Genomic DNA, 16,073 nt, shown 5'->3' on the forward strand with positions numbered 1-16,073 from the left:
TTCAGGCACTGAGCAGAGGGCCAGGTGGCTAGGGCTCAGCAAGAGGGACGCCTCAAAAGAAGTGAGGCTTAGCAGGGCACGGAGCAGTGCGGCCGCAGGTGTGGTGGGAAGGGCATTCCAAGAGAAGGAGCCGCCTGGACACAGGCTTGCAGTCAAGAACAATACACCGTTATCACTCCCTGCATTCTACGTGGCCTTGCCTGAGACGGGGCTGGCCAGGATCCCCGGGAAGCAGGGGGAGGGGTCTGTGGCACCAGGACTGGGTGGAAGGGAGAGTGGAGAAGGGGAATTGCAGACAGAAAACCAGAAGCTGTTTTTCTCTCGGAGAGGCGGGTAGGCACTGGACGGGCAGAAGCGCCGCTATTCAGCCGGATGCACAGCTGCTGTCTAAGGGGCCGCGTCTGCAAGGGGCTGCAAATTCCCGGAGGGCAGCGTCTTGTTTGGCTTTGCTGTGTCCATAGCACATGGCAGGTACTTGGCCCATCAAGAGTGAGTGACAGTGAGTGAGTGAGTCACCTGCTTGGCGAGGGTCTCTTCTGACCCACTTACCCTTGCCAGTGCTCATAACTGCCAGCCTTGCTGGGTGCTTGGGCCTTTTCAAAGCCCTGGGATTTCTAAAAGGGTCCACAGCAAGTCTTCTTGACCTAAGCGGGAAGGAGCGCAGGCCCCTGCGGCGTAGGCTTTTACATGGCATTTATAGACCCGCCCGGAGAGGGTGCGCGGAGCTCCCGCCACAGTCCCACCACCAGTGAGCACCGCCCCCACTCGGCTGACTCTCAGCCCGCCCCGCGCCCCTCCCCTCATGGGCTCCGGCCTTAACCAGAGCTCGCGGACTGGCGGGGACCGGTCCCACCTCCTGGCTACCAGGACGGGTCGGCACCAACCCCAGTTTCGGGGCTGCGGCTCACAGAAGTCTAACCTGCCGGCGACGCCCGCACCAACTCCTGCGCGCGGTGAGTTTCTGCTCTCTCGAAAGCGCCGGACGCCCGGCGGAAGGGAGGCTGCTCTGGCTGCGGCTCCGGGGGCTCCGGGGGCTCCGGGGGCTCCGAGGGCTCCAGGACTCGGTTCTCACCGCAAGGGCTCCTGCGGGGCCCATAAACTTCGCCGCTGGGACGCCGGGCTCGGGGTACGGGTCCGGAGTTCTTTGGAGCAATTGAGCCTGAACCTGGCCAGGGGTCATCAGGCTAAAGGATTGCAGCGCCAGGACTGGCCCGCCGAGGATCTGGCCGGCCGCGGTGGTAGGGCCCTTATGGAGCCGGCGCCATCCTGTGGCGTGGGCACTACTGGTCCGGCTTATGGAAGAGAAAACTGAGGTTCGATAAGAGACAGGGACCAGCCGAAGGTGACACGATGATTTGTGACTGGGGACTACCTGTTTCCTGGGTCCCTCGACCCCATGCTGGGACAGGGAAACGTCTTCCCTGATTGGCCAAATCTGGGGGCCTGGCACGAGGGCCTCTTGTGATTGGAGGGGTCGACGTGCGCGCTCAGGGGCTGAGCTGTAGTCCCAGCTCCAGCCACTGCGCTCAAGTGGGCGGTCGTGTGCAGAGGGAAGCCGGATAGCAGACCCCACAACGTGGCTCCTGGAGCCCCGCTATCCAGAGCTCAGGCCCCGCGGGCACTTGCCTAGGAGAGGAAAGAATCTTCCCAAAGTGCAGACGGAGACGGAATTTAATCAGGAGTCTCAGACTTGGAGGCTTGGGCACTGGTGTCCCGTGACTTTGCTTCCTCCCCACGCCTCCACTTCTCCTTGACCTTGGGCAAGTTTCTTGTGTTCTGAATCTTAGTTTCTTGTCTCTAAAATCGGAGGGGCAATGAACAGTAGTGCCTGCCTCCCAAGGTTACATGAGAATTACATGAGGTTGCCCCGTGCCTGGCCCTAGGAAACCCTCAGAGAATGTTGGCTGCTGTTTGTTTGTTTGTTTGTTTGTTTGTTTGTGACAGAGTCTCGCTCTGTCGCCCAGGCTGGAGAGCAGTGGCACGATCTCGGCTTACTACAACCTCCGCCTCCCGGGTTCAAGTGATTCTCCTGTCTCAGCCTCTAGAGTAGCTGGGACTACAGGCAAGTGCCACCACACCCAGCTAATTTTTGTATTTTTGGCAGAGACGAGGTTTTACCATGTTGGCCAGGTTGGTCTTGATCGCTTGACCTCGTGATCAGCCTCCCAAAGTGCTGGGGTTATAGGCGTGAGCCGTCACTCCCCGCCGACTGCTGTGTTCTTGTTAGCGTTAACTCTCACGGCCATGGGGGGAGACAATGGTGTGGCGTCCCTTATAGAGAAAAGGAGACTGAGGCTCAAAGATGGATTTACTCAGGGTTGGCCTGAAGCCTAAGGTCCAGAGGGCCAGGTCTCTGGACGGGTCCTGTTGCCTGTTCCGAGGGCTGTGGGAGAGAAAGCGGGTAGAGCATGACCCCCAAGGGACAAAGTGGCCTCCCTGCCAAGTGCCAGACCAAAAAGGCTGAGTGCAGGAGAGGGGTCGGCCTTGGGCCCTCCAACGGGCAGCGGGGAAATGAGACACCTTGCAGCGGAATGCTGGCCTCTGGGCTGAGCCTCTGCTCGGTGCTAGAGCTGCGTTCGTGGGCCCCAGGACCCCAGCACCAGAACAGAGGGCCCAGAGCTGCAGTCCTGCAGGGTGGCCCAGCCTCACAGGGACTAGAAGCTGGGTCCTGGAGAGCCAGGCCTGGGCTGGGAATTGGGTAGGAGGGTTGGGAGGCCCAGGAAGCCTCCCAGTGTCCCCACACCACCAAGTGAAAAGACACTGAGCAGTAATGACGGGGGGAGGAGGCAGAGGCCTGGAGGCTGCCCACCCGGCCCACAAGGGGCTCTCTGGGCTCTTTCCAGCCCCTCTCCCTGGAGGCCCCTGCTCTTTCTGGGGCCAAAGGGCAAGCCTGACTGAGGCCCCTCCCTAGGCTCCTGTGTCTGTCATGCTCGCTTTCCTTGGACTGTGACAACAGCCCCTTGGTGGTCACCTGGACTCTGCCTCCCTGCAAGGGGGGAACAACCTACTCTTTTATTTATTTATTTATTTTCAGAAGTAATCATGGCAACATAAAAAAGAACATTCTGTTAAGAAAACAAAATAATTACAGTCGTCAAAAACCTCTGAAACCCAAAACCCTTTACCCAGTGACTTTCAACATTTCAGTGTAAATTCTTCTAGGATTTTACCCTGCAAATAAACACACACATGCACACACATACACACACAAACTTAAGCCTTACAAAATTATTGTGGTTTGTTACTTGTTGGGGTGTTTTGACAGTGTCAGGTTGTATAATCCAATATTTTCTAATAATTTAATGTTTTCTTCTTATATTTGATTTTCAAGTATTAATTTTTAACCCAATTGGACTGCATTTTGGAGTAAGATGTGAACTATAGATTAAATATTCTATATATAAAAAATATTCATTTATTTCAGTTAATAGACATTTTTAGAGCACTTTTAGGTTTACAGAAAAATTGAGGACGAAGTGCGGAGTTCCCATATTCTCAGTCTGTCCCTCCCTGCATACTTCCTCCTATTTCTCTTTCTATTCTTTTCCTTTCATTTTTTTTTTTTTTTTTCTGTTTTTCTGAGACAGGGTCTCACTTTGTTGCCAGGCTGGAGTGCAGTGGCACGAACACAGCTTACTGCAGCCTTGAACTCCTGGGCTCAAGTGATTCTCATGCCTCAACCTCCCAAGTACTGGGACTACAGGCAGGCACAACCATGCCTGGCTAATTTTAAAATTTTTATGTAGAGATGGGTCTCACTTTGTTGCCCAGGCTGGTCTTGAACTCAAGGGCTCAAGTGATCCTCTGCCTTGGCCTCCCAAAGTGCTGGGATTACAGGCATGAATCACTAGGCCTGGCCTCCCCTATTTTTAACATCGTGCATTGAGATATTTTTGTTATACCTTTTTTTTTTCTCTTTGACACAGTCTTGCTCTATTGCCTAGGCTGGAATGCAGTGGCACAATCTCAGCTCACTGTAGTCTCTGCCTCCCAGGTTCAAGCAATTCTTGTGCCTCAGCCTCTCGAGTAGCTGGGATTACAGGTGCACCACCATGCCCAACTAATTATTGTATTTTTATAATAGTAGAGACAGGGTTTTACCATGTTAGCCAGGCTGGTTTTGAACTCCTGGCCTCAAATGATCAGACCGCCTTAGCTTCCCAAAGTGCTGGGATTACAGGTGTGAGCCACCAGGCCTGGCCAATTTTGTTATACTTAGTGAGCCAATATTGATACAATGTTATTAATGAAAGTCCATAATTTACATTAGAATTCCCTCTTGGTGCTGTACATTCTATGGTTTTGGACAAACATATAATGATGTGTATCCAGCGTTACAGTATCATAGAGAATAGTTTCACTGCCCTAAAACTCTCCTATGCTCTACCTATCCACCGCCAAACCCCACTACCTATCCCTGGCGAACACTGGTTACTGCCTTTGTAGTTTTGCCTTTTCTAGAATGTCATGTAGTATGTATGAATCTTATGGTATGTAGCCTTTCCAGACTGGCTTCTTTCACTTAGCAAAATGCATTTAAGCCTCCTCCATGTCTTTCTGTGACTTGATAATTCATTTCTTTTGATCACTGACTTACACTCTGTTGTATGGATGTGAATGTACCACAGTTTATTTCTCTGTTCATGTACTAAAGGATATCTTGGTTGCTTCCAAGTTTTAGCAGCAAATAAAGCTGCTATCAACATCTGTGTGCATGTTTTTGTGTGGACAATAGTTTTCTTCTCATTTGAGTAAATATCAGGAGCAATTGATGGATCGTATGGTAAAAGTATGTTTTAGGTTATAAGAAACTACCAAATCTTTTTCCATAGTGGTGGCATCATTTTTCATTTCTACCAGTAATAAATGAGAGTTCCTGTTGCTCCACAGCCTTGTCAGCATTTGTTGTCAGTGCTCTGAATTTAACTCTTCTAATGTGCGTAGAGTGGTGTCTCATTGTTATATTTTAATTTGCAATCTATAATGACTTACAGTGTTGAGCATCTTTTTAAATGCTTATCTGCCATCTGTATATCTTCTTTTGTGAGGTGTCTGTTAATTTACTTTGCCCATCTTAAAATTGGGTTGTTTGTTTTACTGTTGAGTTTTGAAAGTTCTTTGTATATTTTGGATAAGTGCTTTAACAGATGTCTTTTCTCCCCAACCATGGCTTGTCTTTGCATTCTCTTAACAGTGTCTTTTGCAGAGCAGAAGTTTTAAATTTTAATGAAGTCTAATGTACCATTTTTTTTCCTCCATGAAGTGTGCTGTTGTTGTATCTAAAAAGTCAAATCCAAGTTTTGGCCGTTACAAATAAAGATGCTATAAACATCAGCAGATTTTTGGTGTGATTTTTGTGCAATGCAGATTTTCTCCATTGTCTTGCCTTTGTCTCTTTGTCAAAGATCAGTTGACTGTATTGATGTGAGTTTACTTCTGAGCTCTCTATTCTGTTCCATTGATCTATCTGGCTATTATTTTGCCAATACCACACTGTCTTGATTACTGTAGCTTTATAGTAAAGTATTGGGGACAGGCAGTATCAGTCCTGTAACTTTGTTCTCCTTCAATATCGTGTTTACTATTCCAGGTCTTTTGTCTCTCCATATAAACCTGAGAATCAGTTTGTTGATCCACAAATAACTGCTGGGGTTTTGACTGGGATTGCATTGAATCTATAGATAAAGTTGGAAAGAACTGACATCTGGACAGTATTGAGTTTCCCTATCCATGAACATGTAATATCGCTTCATTTATTTATACATATTTTTATGTTTTCATCAGTTATGGTTATTCTCACATAGATCCTGACATATTTTAGATTTATGTATAAGTAATTCACTTTTTGGTGCTAATGTAAATGGTTTTGTGTTTTTAATCTCAAATTCCAGTTGTTTATTGAGTAATAGCGGTGGCTCAAGCCTGTAATCCCAGCACTTTGGGAGGCCGAGACGGACGGATCACGAGGTCAGGAGATTGAGACCATCCTGGCTAACACGGTGAAACCCCGTCTCTACTAAAAAAATACAAAAAACTAGGCGGGCGCCTGTAGTCCCAGCTACTCCGGAGGCTGAGGCAGCGTAAACCCGGGAGGCGGAGCTTGCAGTGAGCTGAGGTCCGGCCACTGCACTCCAGCCCGGGCGACAGAGCGAGTCTCCGTCTCAAAAAAAAAAAAAAAAAAAAAGAAAGAAAGTAATAGATTTTTATATATTAACCATAACTTTACATCCAGCAACTTTGGTAGAATAACTTAGTATTTCCAGTTTTCTGTTGCTTTGTTGGCATTTTCCACATAGCCAATTACGTTTTTTGAGAACAAGGACAATTTATTTCTTCCTTTTCAATCTACAGACTTTTCATTTTCTTTTCTTTTCTAATTACATTAGCCAGGACTTCCAATATAATGTTGAATAGGAAAGGTGAAAGGGAACATCCTTGCCTTATTTCTGATCTTAGGGGAAAATCTTCCAATTTCTCTCCATTAAGTATGATGTTAGCTGTAGGTTTTTCATAGATCTTCTTTATCAAGTTAAGTTTCCATTTATTACTAGTTTGCTGAAAGCTCTTTTCATAAATGGATGTTAGATTTTTGTCAAATGCATTTTCTGGATCTATTGATGTGATCATATAATTCTTCCTTAGCCTATTCATGTGATGGGTTACATTAATTGATTTTCAAATGTTTAACCTAGAATAAATCCCATGTGGTGTTATGCATAATTCTTTTTAAACATTGTTGGATTTAATTGCTGATTTTTTTGAGGATTTTAACGTCTTTGTTTATGATAAATATTGGTCTGTTTGTTTCCTTTCTTGTCATGTTTCTGGTTTTGGTACTATGGTAATTCTGGCCAGAGAGAATTAGAGAATTTCCTCTACTTCTATTTTTTGAAAGAGATCATAGAGAATTGGCATAGTTTCTTTCCTAAATGTTTGGTCATATTCATTAACCCTAGTGCTTTCTATTTTGGAAGGCTACTGGTTATAGGCTCCTGTTCTTTAATCAGTATAGGCCTATTCAGATTATCTATTTCTCTTTCTGTGAGTTTCGGAACATTGTGCTTTCAAGGAATTGTTTCATTTCATTTCACTTACCAAATTTGTTGATATAGAGTTGTTCATGCTAGTACTTTGTTATCCTTTTAATGACCACAGGATCAGTATTGATGGCCCTTCTTTCATTTTTGATATTAGTAATTTGAGTCTTCTCTCTTTGTCTTCTTAATTAACCTGGCTAGAGGTGTATCAATTTTAATTCATCTTTTCAAGGAACCAGCTTTAGGTTTTATTGATTTTCCCTATTGACAACGTGTTTTCAATTTCACAGATCCTGCTGTAATTTTTATTATTTCCTTTCTTCTGCTTATTTTGGATTTAATTTGCTCTTCTTTTTCTAGTTTCCTAATTTGGAAGCTTGCTTTTAGCTCTTTCTTCTTTAATAATATATGCATTCAGTGCTCTAAATTTCCCTCTAAACACTACTTTAGCAGCATCCCATAAATTTTGATGTTATATTTTCATTTTAATTTAGTTTGAAATATTTTAAATTTTTTCTTGAGATTTATTCTTTGGTCTGTTTACATGTTGTTTAGAAGTGTGTCATTTAGTTTCCATTTTTAAAATGTTTTTCAGAGCTGTTTCTGTTATTGATTTCTAGTGATTCTGTTGTGATCCAAGTACTCTCCATCATAGAAATAATTGATATTTGTTGTTGTGTGTTTTATGGCACAGAACGTGGTCTGTCTTGATGAATATTCTATGTGAGCTTGAGAAGAATGTGTATTCTGCTGTTGTTGGATGAGGTATTCTATAAATGCCAATTAGATACACTTAATTGATGGTGCTATTCAATTCAACTATGTCCTTACTGATTTCCAACCTGCTGGATCTATCAGTTAGTGGGGACTGGCCAGGCGTGGTGGCTCATGCCTGTAATCCCAGCACTTTAGGAGGCTGAGGCGAGCAGATCACCTGAGGTCAGGAGTTCGAGACCAGCCTGACAAACATGGAGAAACCCCGTCTCTACTAAAAATACAAAATTAGCCGGGTGTGGTGGCACATGCCTGTAATCCTAGCTACTCGGGAGGCTGAGGCAGGAGAATTGCTTGAACCCAGGAGGTGGGGGTTGCGGTGAGCAAAGATCACGCCACTGCACTCCAGCCTGGGCAACAAGAGCGAAACTCTGCCTCAAAAAAAAAAATGGGTGGGGATTGACAGAGAGGTGTTGATGTCTCCAACTGTAATAATAGTGGATTCATCTATTTCTCCTTAGAATTCTATCAGTTTTTGCTTTACACATTTTAGCGCTCCGTTGTTAGGCACATATACATTAAGGAGTATTAGGTCTGCTGGGATAATTGACCCCATTACCATTGTGTAGTGCTCCTCTTTATTCCTAATAATTTTTCTTTCTCTGAAGTCTGCCTTATTTGAAGTTAATAGAACAACTCCGTATTTCTTTTGATTAGTGGTAGCAGGGTATATCTTTCTCCATCCCTTTGTTTTTAATCTATCTGGTTTTTATGTTGAAATGGGTTTCTTGTAGACAACATGTAGTTAGGTCATGATTCTTTATTCATTCTGAGAGTCACATGTTTTAATTGGTATATTTAGACCATTGATATTTAAAGTGATTTTTGACATAGTTGGATTAATATCTACCATATTTATTACTGTTTTCTATTTGCCCTTTGTTTCTTTTTTCTTCCACACTTTTTTCTGCCTTTTCTGATCTTAACCGAGCATTTTATATGATTCCATTTTCTTTTCTCTCTTAGCATATCAATTTTACTTTTTTGTTGTTGCTTTTTTAGTGGTTGACTTACGGTTTGCAATATACACTTAAAACAATTTAAGTCTGCTTTCAAATAACACCGTACACTTTATGGGTAGTGTAAGGGCCCTATTGCGGAGTATTCCTGATTCCTCCCTCCCATGCCTTATTATTACTGCTGTTATTCATTTCACTTATCCATAAGCTGCAATCACTGAACACATTGTTGCAATTATTATTTTGAACAAATTGTTATCTCTCAGCTTAAGAATAAGAAAAAAATTTATTTCACCTTTATTTCTTTCTAATACTCTTTTGTATGTTGATCTGAGTTTCTGACTTGTTCAATTTTCCTTTTCTTCTCAATAACTTCTTTCAACGGATCTTGTAAGGCAGTGTACTGGTGACAAAGTCATTCAATTTTTGTTTGAGAAGTCTTTCTCCTCTAGTTTTGAAGGACAATTTTACTGCATACAAATGGAATCTAGTTAGTTCTAAGTTGATGGAATGTTTCAATTCTTTAAATATTTCTTTCTATTCTATTCCTGATTACACGGTTTATGAAGAGAAGTATGATGTAATCCTCATCTCTCTCCCTCTATAGGTATGTCCTGCCCTGCCTCTCCCTGGCTTCACTGAAGATTTTCTCTTTGTCTTCTATTTTTTGCAGTTTGAATATGATATGCCTAAGTATAGATTTTGGGGTCGGGGATAATCTTTATCCTATTTGGTTTCCTCTGAGCTGCCTGGATCTTGGTTTGGTGTCTATCTTTAATTCTGGAAAATTCTCAGTCTTTATCACTTCAAATATTTTTACTATTCCTTTCTCTGTTCCTCTCTTTTTTTTTTTTTTTTTTAATTCCATCTCATATCCCTATTACAAGGATTTACACCTATTGCAATTGTCCCACCATTCTTGGATATTCTGTTTTGTCCTTTTTATTCTATTTTTCTCTTTGTATTTCAGTTTGGGAAGTTTCTATTGATATTTCATCCATCTCATTGATGATTTCCTCAGTTGTATCCAGTCTATTGATAAACCTATTAAAGACATTCTTTGCATTTATCACAGGGTTTTTATTTCTAGAATTTTTTTGGTTTTTTCTTAGTTTCCATCTCTCTGCTTACGTGACCAATTTGTTCTTACATGTTCTCCACATTTTCCATTAGAGCTCTTAGCATTTTAATTATCATTTAAAATTTTCCATCTGAAAATTTCAACATTGCTTCCATATCTGATTCTGGTTTAGGTGCTTGTTTCATCTTTGCAAACTGTGTTTTTGTCATATATATATCTTGTAATTGTTTTGTGGAAAATCAGATATAATGTATTGGGTAAAAGGTACTGAGGTAGATAGGCCTTTAGTGTGAAGTTTGATATTTACCTGTCTAGGAGTTAGAATGTGCTTACTATTTGCTATAGCTGTGGGTGTCAGAGGATATAATTTTCTCTCTTCTTCATCTTGTTTTTGTCTACCCTACTGTCTTTGGATTTTTCTAGAGACTCCTTAAATAGGCTCTGGCTTGCAGTTCTTTTATCCATAATCCCCTTACTATACTGGAGCCCTGTGGATGTAGTGGTAAGGTGTTTTGGTTGGGGGAAGTGTTTTACAGTCCTACAATTAGGTCTTAGTGTTTCAGTGAGCCTGCACCCCTGGGCAGTGGCCTTCACAGCTGTTTCTCATTCCTATCCCTTTTAGATGATGAGAAAGGCTAGAGGCGCTGGATTGGGGTTTTTCCTCATCACTTAGGTTAGTTAGGCCTTGGGTGTCCATTCACTTAGGTTCTGGTATAATAGTTTCTATGAGGGTAGATTTCTTGAGAAAAAAAAAAAAACACGACTGCTTTCCTTGCCTCCAGCCAAAAACAGAAGGGGATTTTTCTCCAATTCTAAGTGTGAGAACTGTAAGAATTAAAGAAAGAGGAAAAAAATACAAAAGCTGGCTTGCCAGTTAAGACATTTATTTTAGAGAAAATAAACCTGAGAGGAGCTTCTGACTGAGTTAGGTCAGAGGCACACTCTCTTACAGACTAAGAGCTTTTAAGGATTCAGGGTGGGAGAGTTTATCAGAGGCTTCGACTGCTTCTTTGTCTCTTGGTTGTGCTTACCTGGGAGGGAGAGTTGTCTACCTGTTTTCATACATTTTTCCTGCAGTGCAGGTATAGTCCCCCAGCCTGCTTTTACTTATTTATTTATTGAGACAGAGTCTTGCTCTGTCACCAGGCTGGAGTGCAATGATGCCATCTCGGCTCACTGCAACCTCCGCCTCCAGGGTTCAAGTGATTCTCCTGCCTCAGCCTCCTGAGTAGATGGGACTACAGGCATGTGCCACCACACCTGGCTAATTTTTTGTATTTTTAGTAGAGGCGGAGTTTCACCGTGTTAGCCAGGATGGTCTCGATCTCCTGACCTCGTGATCCGCCTGCCTCAGCTTCCCAAAGTGCTGGGATTACAGGCATGAGCCATCGCCGCGCCCAGCCAAGAGTCTGCTTTTAGCTTTCCTATCTTAGTGCCCCTGAAGGAAAACGAATGTGCTTATTCCTTACTATTAAGGCCCACTGTTTTACTGGGGCCCATTGTATAAGGGTGAAGCTTGGCAGTTACCCACGAGACTTTCCCCCGACTTCCCTCTGCATCCCAGCTGTCTTATCTGTATTTTACTGTCAGCTCTTTCTGGCTGCTTGTAGTTAGAAGAGAAGTGATTTCCTTGAAACGCATGAGGCTAGAAAGGGAGCTGGAATTTAAAGTGACGCTGTTTGTCTGAGATAACAGTGCTCCTGCTCTATCATTCCAGACCCTGTGGGTATAAAAGGACAAGGGGGGACGTGTTATTTCTGGCTACTTCCTGCTGATGTGGGGCGGAGAGTGTTTTGGTCTTGGATTGACTGCAGGAGCAACACCATTTGTAGATGTTTTGGAGTAGTTGTCTGCAAAATGGCCGTGATTCTGTCGGTTAAAAATTTTTGAAAAAGGTTAATTAAACAGAGTAAAAACATTAGTCCTAGGCTTTTCAGCAGCGTTTTTTATTAGGCCTGTGACAGAAGCAACTATTTTTTTTTTTCTTTTAATGACAGGCAGAGGTGCATGTTTGGAAAGACCCATGTGTTATTTTTTGTTAGTAACTGTCATTCCTGCTATGAGGATAATAATTAAGCAGAATGCTACAGTAACTGAGATTCTCTGTCCAATATTCCACTCTGAGGGTACACAGTGCTACTGCAAATAGTACAGCCATTCCCGCGAGCGTGTCATAGTAAATAATTTTCATTAAAAAAGGTTTTAATAGTTGGCTTAAAAGGAGAGGTAGAAACAAGAAAAAGTATTTGGTGAGGTAGGGTTGAGACTGAGTAAGATGAGTAATTTTTACTAGTTACTTAACTTTTATGATTTTTAGCTTAAGACTTCTGTTTTCTTTTTTTTTCTTTTCTTTTTTTTTTTTTTAACATTAATAGGACGTTTTTCTGGGCTACTAGGGGTTGCTTTCCCAGCTCTTTAGGCTTTGACTTGAGTGTGATGTATCCAGGAGTTGATTTCTGTAACAGATATAATTTAAACTGTAGAAGATAATAAAAATTGAAAAACTTTAGGCAAGACTAGAATTTAGCAACAGGTATGCTATAGTTTTTGGAACATAATTTTTACTTTTCAGTCTCCTATTTTTATTAAAAGACAATTTATGGTAGGACCGGTTTGCTTTATTATACTTGGCTTAATTATTTGTATATAGTGCAGCAAGAATAATTATTTGCTACACAGGCCTTTTAAATCGGCTTTGATGGAACTTTGTTATATAGAAGGAATTTGAGATAAGACTTATTAAAGCCAAACCCAGCCATGGATTTGTACCATTAAATACTTATGAGTTGGGTGAATTCCTTTTCTTTTGAGGTTTTAAGATAACTTGGGGTTCCTGGCCTGTCAGAAAGTGACATTCTTTACTTACCACAGGTCAGAAACCCTGTATGGGGACCGTGCACACAAACTATGAGTCCAGTTTTCCAAGGGTTTCATTGACTTTATAAGTTAAGTTTGATTCCTTAGAGGAGAGCACGCCATTCCAGTCAAAGCCTTGATAAAATAACCAGTTTTTCCAATTGTATTCTGTTACAAAAGAAAATAGATTCTTACTGCACTGATGCAAACTATAGTGTTGTCATTTAAGAACACTTATACCCTAGAACTTAAAGTATAATAAAAAATTTAAAAAATAAAAAAAGAACACTTATAACTAGTTTTTAAATTCTAGAGGAACTAGGCAAAGAGAAAAAAACACACTTTAAATTCTATTTACAGGAGTATACTTTACTTAGTTGTTAAAGGCTGTAGCTAGCTTAAGACCAGTTTTCTTGACTCTGAAAAATAAGATAAAGATTAGTAGCATTCTAAGGAAAAGGTAAAAACTTGTTTTTGTTTTTTATTAGTTTAGTGCATTTTATTAACTTTTATTTTGCTTGATATTTACAAACATTTTAGCTTTTTATGAGTTCTGTATGTTTTGTTTGTTGTTGTTGTATTGTTGCGGTTGTGAGAAACCTGCCTTTGAGAGCACTTGTTAAGGTTTCACAGCTTGAATATAAACCATGTTTTGAAGATAATTAAAACAAAATAAAAATTATCTGTAAATAACAAAATGTCTAGCTTGGATACAGTTAGAAACACAATTGACAAAGAAATTTGGTTATTTTTGTGGTTTACAGTAACCCTGGGCCAGGCGCGGTGGCTCAAACCTGTAATCCTAGCACTTTGTGAGGCCGAGACGGATGGATCACAAGGTCAGGAGATCGAGACCATCCTGGCTAACATGGTGAAACCCCGTCTCTACTAAAAAAATACAAAAAACTAGCCGGGCGAGGTGGCGAGCGCCTATAGTCCCAGCTACTCGGGAGGCTGAGGCAGGAGAATGGCCTAAACCCGGGAAGCGGAGCTTGCAGTTAGAGAAATCATCAAAATGATTTAAAATCTCATCCGTCTCAAAAAAAAAAAAAAAAAAAAATACAGTAACCCAACATAACAACTTTAATTGTGATTAATAGCACATATTTAGACATAAGAACCTTAGACATCCCATACAGTTTTGGAACATATGTTAACATTATTCCTTAAAATATAACCTATTAGACATTATTTTGGAAACTTTATGTTGCTAAATAATTCTGTTTACCTCTTTTTGGATGGTTTAGGGGTTTTGTGCAGCACCGAAAAGCCAGGGGTCAGGAAAGACAACCTCGAGACTAAAGTTTGATTTGGGGAAGGCTGTTAAATATGTTTAAAATGTAAAACCCTTGATATTATGAAATAGAATTTTAGATTACCATAAGTTTTTTTTTTCTGTTTGTTTTGTTTTGTTTTGCTAAAATAATGAGATAACAATCTGGAAAAGCAAAAACCATTTATTAGCCTTTGGTATTACATGAAAATTTTGTTTAAGAGAGAAAGTTAAATTTCACCCTTTCATTAGTTTGCTATTGTTAACTTTAATTTTAATGAAACCTTATAGATAATTTTATTTAATTTTAATGAGTTTGACCATGAAGTGAGATTTTTATATACCCGTTATAACCCTTGACAAGTTTTGCTAAAGAGTAGATTAGCATTTTAAGAAAAGCTTGTGGTGCTTTTATTTTAGTGTTTAATTTACAGAAAAAAAAAAAACCATATAATACCCTTTTGAGTTTAGTTCATGTGTTTACACACAGAGTTTTCTTTGCAGAATTAATTTTTACAATGTTTTTACAATTTGTTTTAACCTTTCACTTTATTTTATTTAATTTTAAGACAATTTATTATTCTTCAGCAAAATGTACATTTTTATGCCTTTTTATAATTTTTAACTAAAAACACTTTTTACTGTTTTTATACACCTTGCATGCAAATCCATGTTTAGCAGTTTTAATTACATGTTATAATGGTAACTTTTAGCAATTTTTCACTTTAATGTAAAACGTGTTAAGTTTTTTTGTGTGTGACTTGAAATAAAAGCACTGACACATTTTGTAATTTGGGCGAAGTAGCTCTGAAATATAATGCTGTTTTTTTCTATTTTAAACACTTGGGTAAAATCGCAAGGTGAGTGCTTAGGTAGAAATAAGTAACTAATGAACAGGTGGGAACAAAGTTTAGTTGGGCAATACTCTTTATGATACTGACAAGTGAAGGCTTACTAGTTTTAAAAGTGCTGGCTTTATTTTTGTAGTCACAGAGTAGTCTAAAGGCAAGGCTTACCCAGCTTCTGGCTCCCACATGAACATTATTTATTTAGTATGCCAGATTTTTCTTAAGGTGCACTAGCCACTGAGGATATTTTTACTGGTGGGAACTGAGATTTTCTAGACACGTAAATTAGCTGCCAATTGTGGTTTATCTTAGGGACATGTTTATAGAGACAGTATTCTTACTTAGCTTGCATTCTAAATTTTGTTCGCTTATTATCTTGTTAAAGCAATGAATATGTTTGTACAATGAAGACAACGGTTTTTTTGCCTTTTTAGGTTACAAGCTTCAGCATGAGAATTATACTTTGACACAGAAAATCAGGTCTATAAGTGAAATATAATAAAGTGTTCTGAAAAGAAGGAGACTACCTTACAACCCCAAGAGAAAAATATGTGGTACTAAGCTCTGGTTCCTTTTTTCCTTATTGTTTTGTCATTTTTTTAGAATTTTGGGAACTAAAATCTTTTTGTTTAAATGCTGAATTTATAAATTGAAACAGACTCTTGGGTTTTGTTATAAAGGCAAAGTAATAATACTTCTATGTATTTTATAGAGTTATAGAGTATAATAACTTGAATTTATGGTTGGATTTGACTGAACCTATGTAGATACTAATCTGAATTACTCATATCTAGAAAATGTGCAATATTTTAAGTATAAAAAATTAAACTGGACTAGTTTGCTTTTGTTTTATAGTATAAATGAAAATGACTCAAACTATTTAATTGAGCAGAAATTATGAATGAAAGATATATTTTAGAGCTATATGACTGAGGGACATTTTAACTTGAATTCCTCAGTGGCAAAAGAAGTGTATAAACTAGTGCTAGTGTATACACTACTAAAGTGCCAACTTATGTAACATTTTTTTATTTAATTTTTAAAATGAAAGATTTTTTTTTTCACCGTGAAGGGCAGTAACATTAAATTTTCTCCATGGGTACAAGTGAATGATTTATTTAGTATATTGACATACTTAACTACTAGTATTTTGAGGAAGCTGGATATGATATAAATTTATTTTGAAAAACATGGTTTATGAAATTTTATAATAAAATTATTAATAAAGACATTGTTCAGTTTCTA

General features: G+C 40.1%; 1 protein-coding gene across 1 annotated transcript in view; it reads left to right on the forward strand.

The window, feature by feature from the left end:
• Positions 1 to 826: 826 nt before the first annotated feature.
• Positions 827 to 16,073, forward strand: part of ALDH1L1 (aldehyde dehydrogenase 1 family, member L1) — an 85,485-nt gene continuing 70,238 nt past the window's right edge. The window contains exon 1 of the mRNA XM_011971521.1: positions 827 to 957. The gene's annotated coding sequence lies outside the window, so the exon portion shown is untranslated. The remainder of the gene's footprint in view (positions 958 to 16,073) is intronic.

Source organism: Mandrillus leucophaeus, unplaced genomic scaffold, assembly GCF_000951045.1.
Source record: "Mandrillus leucophaeus isolate KB7577 unplaced genomic scaffold, Mleu.le_1.0 Scaffold123, whole genome shotgun sequence".
Taxonomy (NCBI): domain Eukaryota; kingdom Metazoa; phylum Chordata; class Mammalia; order Primates; family Cercopithecidae; genus Mandrillus; species Mandrillus leucophaeus.